General features: G+C 40.6%; 1 long non-coding RNA gene across 1 annotated transcript; it reads left to right on the forward strand.

The window, feature by feature from the left end:
* The first annotated feature begins 798 nt into the window (after positions 1-798).
* Positions 799-10,848, forward strand: LOC105738515. Its single transcript, XR_001114334.1, has 7 exons — positions 799-868; positions 1,038-1,101; positions 1,215-1,253; positions 1,935-2,016; positions 6,937-6,990; positions 8,967-9,140; positions 10,754-10,848. It is a non-coding gene; the product is annotated as an uncharacterized LOC105738515 (long non-coding RNA).
* Positions 10,849-11,401: the final 553 nt, after the last annotated feature.

Below are 11,401 nucleotides of genomic sequence, written 5' to 3' on the forward strand. Positions count from 1 at the left end.
TTCTCACCACAGCAGTAACCAGGGGATTTTTATAGGTGTCCTGTCAAGAAATGACCGTCTTACCTGACAGTGGTATTGATCTTGCATTATTACAAGTATCCAGGTAGAGTTTCTGTGTTCTGTAATGATGGAGTGACGAAGGTTATTTTCAGATGCCTTGGTGGAAATGTTTGTGTCCTTTAACACATATTTCACAATGTGTATTTCAGGTTTCTGTAGTGAGACCCTGATAAACCTAACAATGGTTGGTATGGCAGACGTTTCTGGTATGCAGGCAAGTGATGGTGTGTTCTTTAATCACATCATAGACCATCAGATCTTCATATACCTTTTTTTTTTTTTTTTTTTTTGACAGAGTCTCGCTTTGTCACCCAGGCTGGAGTGCAGTGGGGTGATCTCGGCTCACTGCAGCCTCCACCTCCCAGGTTCAAGCGATTCTCGTGCCTCTGCGTCCTGAATAGCTGGGATTACAGGTGTGCACCACCACATCCTGCTGATTTTTGTATTTTTAGAGATGGGGTTTTGGCACGTTGGCCAAGCTGGTCTCGAACTCCTGGCCTCAAGCAATCCACCCACCTTGGCCTCCCAAAGTGCTGGAATTACAGACGTGCACCTCCACGCCCGGCCAGATCTTCATATATCTAAGTAAGTGGTATACATTTACCTAAACTTTTTTACTATGTGATTTTTTCCATAGGTACTCAGGTAAGAAATGATAGTCTTTACCAACTTTAGCAACCATGTTATCCTGCTGTTCTATATTTTAGAGAAAATTTATGTTTAACTTTGTGATTGGTAAGCTGTTTGCTATCCAAGGAATTAACCATGGAGTTGCATGTCATAGTAGCAATTGTGAGTTTGTTTGCAGGTAAGTAGTAGAGAGAAAATGGTATCTTTAACAGTGCTATAGACCTTGCAGTACTGCAAGATTCCAGGTATACTTGATGGTTCTTGCAATGATGGTAGTGAATAAGCTTAATTGCAGGGTTCAAGGAAAAAAGCTGTGTCTACACAAATTTGTCATAATGTGTTTTTAGGATCCTGTCAAGAAGTCATGGTAAACCCCATCATGATCAATAATGAGACTTTGCTTGCATCTAGGTAAGTAATGATGTAGGCCTTAAGCAAGCACTCAGAAAACAATCTGATCATCGGATCTATAATTAAGTGTGGATGGTGCCTCTAACTTTTGTGTTACCATGGTTTTTTTGCAGGCATTCAGTTAAGAAATGATGTTTTCCCAACCAAGGCTAGTAAGCATTAGCCCTTATTATTTTAGAGTTTAGATATAATGTGTAGTATCTAACCAAGCTGGGCATAGTTGCATGTGCCTATAGTATGAGCTACTCTGGAGGCTGAGGCAGGAGGATCACTTGAGCCCAGGAGGTCGAGGCTAAAGTGAGCTGTGATCACACCACTGCACTCCAACTTGGGTGACAGGACAAAACCCTGTCTCTTAAAAAAATAAAAGAGGTATAATGTGTGTTTAACATTAGTCTCTAAGGAGGGCTGTGCCGGTATCCAGGTGAGTCATCCTACTCTTCCACATTACAGTATGAACAATGAGATTTCTAAGTCAAGCGATGATGGTTTCTCTAACATTGGTGTTGATCTCAAAGTTCTACTAAGATCGAGGTAGCGTTGGTGGTTCCTCTAATGAGGAAAATGACTGATACAAGTTGCAGGTGCCCCGTCCTTTTTTGCAGGTAAAACAGCATGTTTCATTAAACACATTCATCATTGAATGTGTTTCTTCAGGTACCCGTAGTCATGAAATCATAGTGAACCTAACAGTGGTCATTTATGTGTTCTTGGTAGTAACTAGGTCAGTGATAAATGGGGTCTTACCACACTACAGACCACCTGTTCTTCAGATTTTTAGGTAAGCGAGTATGGTCCCTCTAACACAGTGTTACTGTGTTTGTCTCTTTCAGGCTTCCCAAAAGTTGTTTGATAGTATACAGGCATGAGATGGTGTGACTCTAACTCATTAGATGCCTTCGTCTTTTCAGTCATGTAAGTAATGAATGGTGTTTTCAAGGCCGTTATATAAACCTTGTTTGTGGCATGTATGCAGTTTAAAAATTAAATTGTCCCTAATACTAACAGGAACCATGAGTTTTTAATGTATTTTTCTTTTGAGATAATGTGTATTTAACACTTGTACTGATAGACATATATGCAGCTATCTTGGTATTTTATCATATTGCTCATGACCACATTGGCCATGGGATTTTTGGAGGTATCTGTCAAAGAGTGGACGGTGCCTCTTCCTATAGTTTGTCTTTGTAGTTCTGCCCTTATCTAGCGTTTATGGGCCCCAAAAGATTCAAGAAACCAAGGGAATTTGTAGTTGTACAAGTAGAATTAGACTAGTACCAAACCCATTTCCCACAATGTGTTTTCCAGGGTGTGTCAAGAGATCATGGTGAGCCTATCTATGGTAATTAATATGTGATATTGCTGGTTTTGAGGTAAATGATGATGGAGAGACCTAAACCAGAGCACAGGTTACCTTATCTTCATATAGATATAAGTGATGGTTGTGTCCCTAACACTTGATGTTACCATGATTTCTTTTTAAATATTCAGATAGGAAATGATAGTCTTTACCAATTCTCAAAACCATGAATTTTCCCTTTTTATATTTTTATATTTTAAGAAAACATTTGTTTTCTTAAAACATCACAGATCATCTGGTCTTTACATATCTAGATAAGTGATGTTTGTTTGCCTAAACTTGTTTACCATGTGATTTTTAAAAAACGATTCTAGTAACCATGTTACCCTATTGTTCTGTGTTTTAGAGAAAATTTATTTTTCACACTGTGGGTGTTTTATGAGTTGCAGACATCCAGGTAATTTTCATATGTTCTGCATCACAGTATTATCCATGGTATTTTTACAGATGTGCAGTCAGAAAGCAATGGTGTCTTTAACCATGGTGTAGACCTTGTATTATAGCAAGTTTCCAGGTAGAGATGTATCCTACAATGATGGAAGTGGATAAGATTATTTGCAATTGTCCAAGTTGAAAAGTTGTGTCTATATCACATTTGTCACGGTGTGTTTTTCAGGTTCCAGCCAAAAGATCATGTTGAACTTCATAATGACCATTAATGGGGGCTTTGCTTGTAGACAAGCGATTATGTGGGCCTTAAGCATCCTACAGATCATGTGATCTTCAGATATCTTGGTAAGTATACATGGTGCCCCTAACATTTGTGTTATCAGAGGTTTTTTGCAGCTATTCAAGTAAGAAATGATAGTGTCCCAATAAATACTCTGAAGCAGTATCCCTTTCTGTTTGAGTTTAGGTATGTGTTTAACCTTAGTAGTGACTAAAATATATTCAGGTATCCAAGTCAGTTATAATTTTGTCCAACACCTATATATTGACCATGACTTTTTTTTGCAGTTATCTTGTCAAGACGAAAATATGCCTCTAAGTAGGTTGTCGACTTTGAACATCTGAATGTTTCCAGGTAGATTTGAAGGGCCCCATAATTATCAAGTAACCATAGAATTTTGCAGGTGTTCGTATAGTACATGCATTCCTAACACAATTTTTATCATGATTTTTTTAAAGATTCGCTTAAGAGATGATGGTGCCTTCTCTACTGTGATTAAGGCCCATATCATCTCTTAACTGATAGCAGCAAAATCACAAATTAAATATTATTGTTAGTTGAACCGTCATCTCTTGATTGCTGTTTTTGCAGATGTCCACTCAAGAGTTAATGGTGTCTCTAACTACAATGTTGATCCTAGATACTTGCTAGTATCTAGGTAGATTTTATGGTTTTTTTTTTAAGTTTATAGTGCCCATAGAATTTTCAGGTGTCCAGATTATAGATTTGTCCTTAAGCATTATTGTCTCTTTGGGTTTTTGTGAATTCCAATTAAAAGATTATTGAAAACTTCCCTATGGTACTGAAGGCAAGATTTTGCTTGCATCCAAGTACAAGATGATGTTAGTACCAAAGCTGATATCCAGGTAAGCAATACAGGTGTTCTTAAGCCAACATAGTGACCAAGTTTGTTTGCAAGTATTCTTGTAAGTCATGTTGACTAACCACCATAGCGACCAGGGGAATTTTGCAGATATCCTATTAAGCTATGAAGATGCCTGTAACTAAGGTGTTTTCCTTGGAAATGCGCAGGCATCCAGATAAGAGTTGATGGTGTCCCTAATCAAGATCATGACTATGGGATTTTGCAGTTAGGCAAGGAATGATGTGCCCCTACTGTGATGTTTATTTTGGCCTTTTTAGGTGTTCAAGTTAGAGATGGTGTTTGTCTAATACATTAGTGACCATGGGGTTTTTGCAAGTATCTAATTAGAAGATGATGGTGTCTGTATGTACAGTGCTGACCTCTGAATTTTGCATGTATCCAGATAAAAGTTGTTCTGTCCCTTACCATGTTAGTGGTCTTAGGATGTTTTAGTTGTCCAGGTAAAGGGTGATGTGTCCTTAACCACATTAGTTACCATGGGATATTGCATGTGTCCAGTTAAGAGATGATAGTGGCCCTAACCATGGTACTGACCATGAATTTTTGCAATTTTCCAGGATACAGATAGTGTTTCACTAGCTTCAGTATTGATCGTGTGGTTTTGCAGCCATTCTAACAAGAAATTATGTATCCACAATTCTGGTTTTTATCCTCAGATTTATTTAGGTATTCTGGAAAGAGATAATGGTGTTCCTAACATTTACTGACCATAGGTTTTGCAGATACCCAGCCAAGAGATGATGATGTCTCTATCAGTGTTAGTGTCCGTGGGAATGAAAGAAAAATGGAATATTTTGTCAACTATATATTTTATTAAATTAATTCTAGCATTCAATGTTGAATATTACGTATTATTCAGTCCTTTTTTTTTTGGTGACAGGGTCTTGCTCTGTCACCCAGGCTGGAGTGCAGTGGCTCAATCATGGCTCACTGCAGCCTCGACCCCCTAGGTTCAAGCAATCTTCTCACCTCAGCTTCCTGAGTAGCTGGGACCACAGGTGTACACCACTATGCCCAGCTAATTTTTGTATTTTTTGTAGAGACAGGGTTTCATCATGTTGCTCAGGCTGTCCTTGAACTCCTAGGCTCAATCAAGCGATTCATCCTCATCAGCCTCCCAGAGTGCTGGGATTATAGGCATGAGCCACTGTGCCCAGCCCACAGTCATCTTTTATTACATCCATTTCTTTCTGTTTGATTTCTACACAATGACATTTGTACCCAGAGTCTTAAGCTCATGTTTATTAAATATTTTAACTTCTAAGAGTTATCAATATAGAAATACATTATGTAAAATGTGTTTTTTTCCTAAAGAAAACTAGGCTATAGATACAATCATTAGTTAGAGGGTTAAAGGAGCCAAGGAAGAGGAATACTGGTGTGCATACTATGGAAAAAACATTTGTACTCGGCTGGGCGCGGTGGCTCACGCCTGTAATCCCAGCACTTTGGGAGGCCGAGGCGGGCGGATCACAAGGTCAGGAGATTGAGACCATCCTGGCTAAGACGGTGAAACCCCGTCTCTACTAAAAATACAAAAAATTAGCCAGGCATGGTGGCAGGCGCCTGTAGTCCCAGCTACTTGGGAGGCTGAGGCAGGAGAATGGCATGAACCTGGGAGGCAGAGCTTGCAGTGAGCCAAGATCGCGCCATTGCACTCCAGCCTGGGCGACAGAGCAAGACTCCGTCTCAAAAAAAAAAAAAAAAAAAACACACATTTGTACTCTCACCATCCTGATATAAATAGATATTAGGTGATATGTTAGAAAAAATATGTGAAACTCAATGTAGATTAATGGGGGACTCAAATAGCTCTTATTCAATTATTTATTTGGTTATTAACTTATTTAAATTACACCATTGAAACATAGTAAATAAGAGCTGGATAAGAACTTGATGATCAACTAGTGCAACACTACCATGAATGAGAGCCTGCATGCAGAGAGGTTAATCAAAGTCACAAGTTGCAGTGACAAGTGCTCTTTCCACTGTCCTACTTTCTTTCTTTCTTTTTTGAGACAGAGTCTTGTTCTGTTGCCAGGCTGGAGTGCAGTGGTGCCATCTCGGCTCACTGCAACCTCCGCCTCCTGGTTCAAGCGATTCCCCTGCCTCAGCCTCCCGAGTAGCTGGGACTACAGGTGCATGCCACCATGCCCAGCTAAGTTTTTGTATTTTAGTAGAGAAGGGGTTTCACCATGTTGACCAGGATGGTCTCAATCTCCTGACCTCGTGATCCACCCGCCTCGGCCTCCCAAAGTGCTGGGATTACAGGCGTGAGCCACCATGCCTGGCCTCCTATTGTCTTTATTGAAAACCTGAGACCAATTGAAAAGCAATAAAACAAGTGTTCGAGAGCTTCTTTAAATCAATACAAGAGCTTCTTCAAATGGAAATACATATCCAATTGGTCAGACTCTCCATCATACACTTTGCTTTTTTGTTGAAATTGAAAATAAAACTTTCTTTAAGGAAGCCTGGATCTCAGTCTTAAACCCCCAGCTATAAATGTCTCCAACAAAGGGGAAGGGAAGCAACCTAGTCTGAATTTTAATTCAGCCAAATGGGAAACCCATGACCTTCCATTCTCCTCTGATTTTACCATTCTTCTAGGATCCATTTCACAACTATTGTTCATCTGGGTATGGAATCACTGCTTTGTATTTCAACACCATGGAAAATATGTCGGACCAAGACCCGTACAGTATAATTCTGCTCGAAAAGAGAAGTTAAAGGGGTTAACCTGTAATAGTAGATTAAGATAATTATGGAAAAATAAGGTTAAAGAAATGAGGGTTTAAAAAGCTTTCAACAAGTTGCTCTCACCTCTGGGCCATCCAAATAGTAGGCATTCAATATGTGTTGAAGTAAATAAATGCTTCTGTATGGATTGGCTCATTCAACAACCATTCTTTCTTTCAGCATGTGATGGAAAGAAATCTATCAACTTCATTCCTCAGACTTCCTGCAACACAGGTGTGTGAGCATGATTTAGGTTCCACCATCAGATGTTCACATGTAACCTCTATGGGAACTGAGCCATGGGTAGAAAGGCAGGGGAGTGGACCTATATTTTACTAGCATGGATTGTGGCAGGAGTACCATGGTTCTGGCTAGATATGTTTGAGGAGCTTGGAATTCATAAAACAGAGGCAAGCCAGAGCTAGAGATGTAGCTTAGGGGTCAGATATGTTAAAGAAAACATTCTTTCATTTTTCCATTTTTGCCTTTTAGTTTTGGAAAATTTTACAGATAATGTCACAGGGATAAAACAAATTGAAAAAGAAAGAAAAAGCATTATACCATCACTAAAATATATAAACACTTTATTTTTCCCTGTTATCAGTCATTACCCACATTTATACATATCATATAGGGAACATAAGGTTCATATAATTTTCTGATTTCTTTCTCTTAAAATGACATTGTAAATATATACATTAATATATGGAAAAATGCAAAAATGACAAGGAAAATTTAAACGTGTAAATCTATGCATATAGAAGTCATTTGTTCATTTAACAGTAAGTACCTACCGGTAGTAGGTACAGTTCCCTGCTTTGATGATCAACAGTGAAGAAACCACATAAAGTTCATGCCCTAAGGAAGATTACATTCTCTAATGGGTTCAACTCCAATGATCCATACATTCTTGTGTCCCTGGGAGAGTCTCACCTTATTTCATTGTCTCATTATAATTATTAATAGCTGTCACTCTCAAGGGTGTCTCAGTTTGGATAATACATTACATAGTCACCCTGGACATAATAGAGAATATAGAGGTGAGGACATATATTAACTGCAGAGTAGTAAGTGCTATAAAAATATCCATTCCAGCTGGACACTGAAGATGAAAAAAATAGCAATTTAAATTTTTTAAAATTAAAAATAAATATCCTAAAGTAAGGTGACAGTAATTTGGGAAAAGGACTTCTTTCATTTGGGTGGTCAGGGCAGTTCTCTCTGAGGGGAGCAAAGAATGAATGACAGAAGGAGCCAGTCGGCTGAAGAGTGAAGGTCTAAGCATTGTAAGAACAGCAAGGGGAAGCGACATATCCAGAGGACAGAGAGAGGCAGTGTGGATGAAGGGCAGTGAGCAGGGATGGAAGTGGCCCAAGGGGAGGCAAGGGCTAGGTTTTTAAAGCCCTGCCTGTCATGAGGAGGAGCTTGGGTTTCCTTTGAAATGCAATGGACAGTCTTTAAAAGAGAGCAAAGTGACCTCACTTACTTGTCTGTGCCAAATGTATTCAAACCCATAGGCCAGCAAATCACTCTCTGATGAAGCTCTCATATTTAAAAATACTGTGGCTCCTCTAATAAAACCACAGACACCAGGATTCTATGGAAAAATATGTTTTTTTACCAACCCTGGAATGAAAGATAAATTATTATATGAAACATGAAGCTTAAAGTTCTCAGAAGCAGGTATATTTATAACTTTTTCCCCTAACGTATTGAAAGATAAAGTGCTGAATTTTAGAACTTTATAACAGACTCACAAATAAATGCAAGGCTTTATGAGTTTTATCAAGCTCTCCTCTTGTCATCAGTGACGGTAGTGAAGGATTATACAGTTTGAAGGTAGTTGGGACAAGTCTCCAGACAAGAGAGTGGCAACTTGGGACTAACTAACTGAAGTGGGAGGGAAGGGCAAGACGCCAGAAATCTGGTGGAGGACCTTGGTAGTAGATATTCTAGCAGCTTCCAGATTCTTTCTGAGGCAATTTAAAGAGATGCAGCTCAGAGGTGCAACCCCATCCTGCTAGGCTTGGTCTTCTAAGGCCCAGCACTTGGCCACACAGGTTATGCAGCACACCAGGATGTCAGGCTGTAGAAGCTAGATCGAGGGCCAAATTCCAGGTCATACCCTGCTCACCAAACCATGAGAGCTCAAAGGAAGGGACACCTCCTCAATTCAGCTCTGCTTTACCTCTCTGCTTATGAATTCCAAGCTCCTGATACACATCTGGTCAGAACCATGGTACCCCTCCACAATCCATGCCAGGAAAATGGATGTCTACTCCCTGCCTTTCTTCCCATTGTTTGGGGACTTTTCCTTAGTTCAGCTGAAGATGGGGTCCTTGTCACATGGCCATGAAAATTGAGGCTTGCAGATGATTTGAAGGGTGAGTAGGGCAGGGTTTTATTGGGTGAAAAGGAAGAAAAGGAGAAAAGAGACACCTAGCAAAGCAAGAGAGTGTGCTTCCTGCCCGTGGGCTTCCCAGGTACCACCGAGGAAGAGGAGGGGCAAGGCTCCTCTCCCCTGCAAAAGCTGGACCTTCTGTGGCTCCATCCCACTACGCGCTCCTTCCAGTGTGCAGGTCGGCCAGAGACTCTGCCAGGGAGCCCTTCCTACCCAGTTGTCTCACCATGGCTTTGGTAAAGGGCTGTGCCCAGAGAGGATTCTTTTCTGTACAACACAAAGGCTTTGTCTGTGCTCAGCAGCCCTGTGTTTAGGACATTTCCTGGGCCTTATGGCCTCTGACAGTCATCCTTTACTGTCTAAATCTCTTAGCAGATGCACCATCACCAGCTAGCCAATTCTGTCTCCTGGTTCTCACCCTGGATATGAGACTATGCTGATTTCTTGTTTCAGCAACATCCCGGGCATAAAACAGCATTTTTCGTTATTTACCCACATAAATAATCAGTTGCTGGAGGTTGTTCTGGAAAGCAGGACACATACAGCACACATAGGAATGAATCCATCCAGCACTGCTCCTCCTTGGAGCCAGGAGTCCCATTAGGGCTTCCATCATCTCCTCTGTCACCATTTGGTACTTTTGGTTCTTTTTGTCTCCCTCAAGACTAGTTAAGACAGCTAATGTGTGGATGCAGTTTTGAAAACAATACTTTTCATAGCAGTGGTTTGAGCTAATGGTGTTTTTCATCTCAAAAATGTTTTACAAACATTAATTAAGCTTATGTAGCTCCCTGGTGGGCTGAGGCAGAAAGAATGCCCAGAGAGTTTCCGCTTTTCCTCCAAGCCACAGAAAGTCCTCAAGGAAACAGAAGGCCTGGGGCTTCAGCCCAGCAGTCCTTTGCTTGAAGAAGACTTAACATACCTTTAGAACTTTCCTGATGCTCAGAAAATGAAGTCTTTTGTGATACTTCAGAAAATGAAATCTCTTAGAATGCTTTGGGTTTTTTTTTGTGGGGGGGTGGTGGGTTTTTTTTTTTTTTTTTATGGAGTCTCACTCTGTCATACCTAGGCTGGAGAGCAGTAGTGCAATCTCGGCTCACTGCAACCTCTGCCGCCTGGGTTCAAGTGATTCTCCTGTCTCAGCCTCCCGAGTAGCTGGGATTATAGCCACCCACCACCACGCCTGGCTAATTTCTTGTATTTTTAGTAGAGATGGGGTTTCATCATGTTGGTCAGGCTGATCTCAAACTCCTGACCTCAGGTGATCCACCCACCTCGGCCTCCCACAGTGCTGGGATTACAGGCATGAGCCACTGCGCCCAGCCCCCTTGGAATGCCTTGTAAAATGAAGTCCAGCCTAGACCACCTATCAGAAAGTATTTTTTCTTTATTGTTGTGGCAAAGTATGTATCTATTGATATATACTTAGTGAAGCAGGAAAACAGAAACTGCAAACCTAAACCAATTCAATAAAACATTACTTATTTCAGTAGGAAGAGGGAAAAAAAACTAGCAAGCATGAGTAAGAAGGAGGAAGGATGTGAGAGAATAGGAGATTCTTAAAGGCATTCTTTTCATTTCCTTCTTCTGACGCAGAAATCCAAACAAAAGCTTTAGAAGAAACACCTGGAAAAATAGTATGTCCACTTTGAAAATGCAGAAATACAGGCATAATACAATGGTGAAATTTATTCATGGTCATTCTCATCTCAATCAGTGGTTCTCAACCAGGTGCTATTTTGCCCCCCAGGGACATCATTTTACAATGTCTAGACATTTTTGGTCGTCACCACTTGGGGAGGCGGTGTAAGGGTGGGCAAGTGGAGTGATACCAGTCTAGTGGGTAGAGGGTAAGGTTGCTGCTACAAACATCGTACAATGCACAGGATAGCTCCCATCACAAAGAATGCTCTGGCAATGGTGCCAAGGTTGAGGAACCCTATTCTAAATCATTACCTTGTCAGAGATGTATCTCCAAATCAAATTGGAGTTTGTGGTATGTCATCCACACAGTTGACTCCAACCCACCCAACTCCAAGCAGGCTCAACATGGTGATGTTTCCCACTACTTTAGGATACCTTCATTAGGCTTGGAGACCCAACCTGTGCACAGACTCTAAACTCAAAACATGTACCTAGCTGCATTCTTGATTTTCTCACACAATCACAGCCATGCTTATGTTTTGAAGTGATCCAGGATCCTTTTACTTTTTCTTCTAGTTCATTGAGGTGTAATTGACAAGC

Source organism: Nomascus leucogenys, chromosome X, assembly GCF_006542625.1.
Source record: "Nomascus leucogenys isolate Asia chromosome X, Asia_NLE_v1, whole genome shotgun sequence".
Taxonomy (NCBI): Eukaryota; Metazoa; Chordata; class Mammalia; order Primates; family Hylobatidae; genus Nomascus; species Nomascus leucogenys.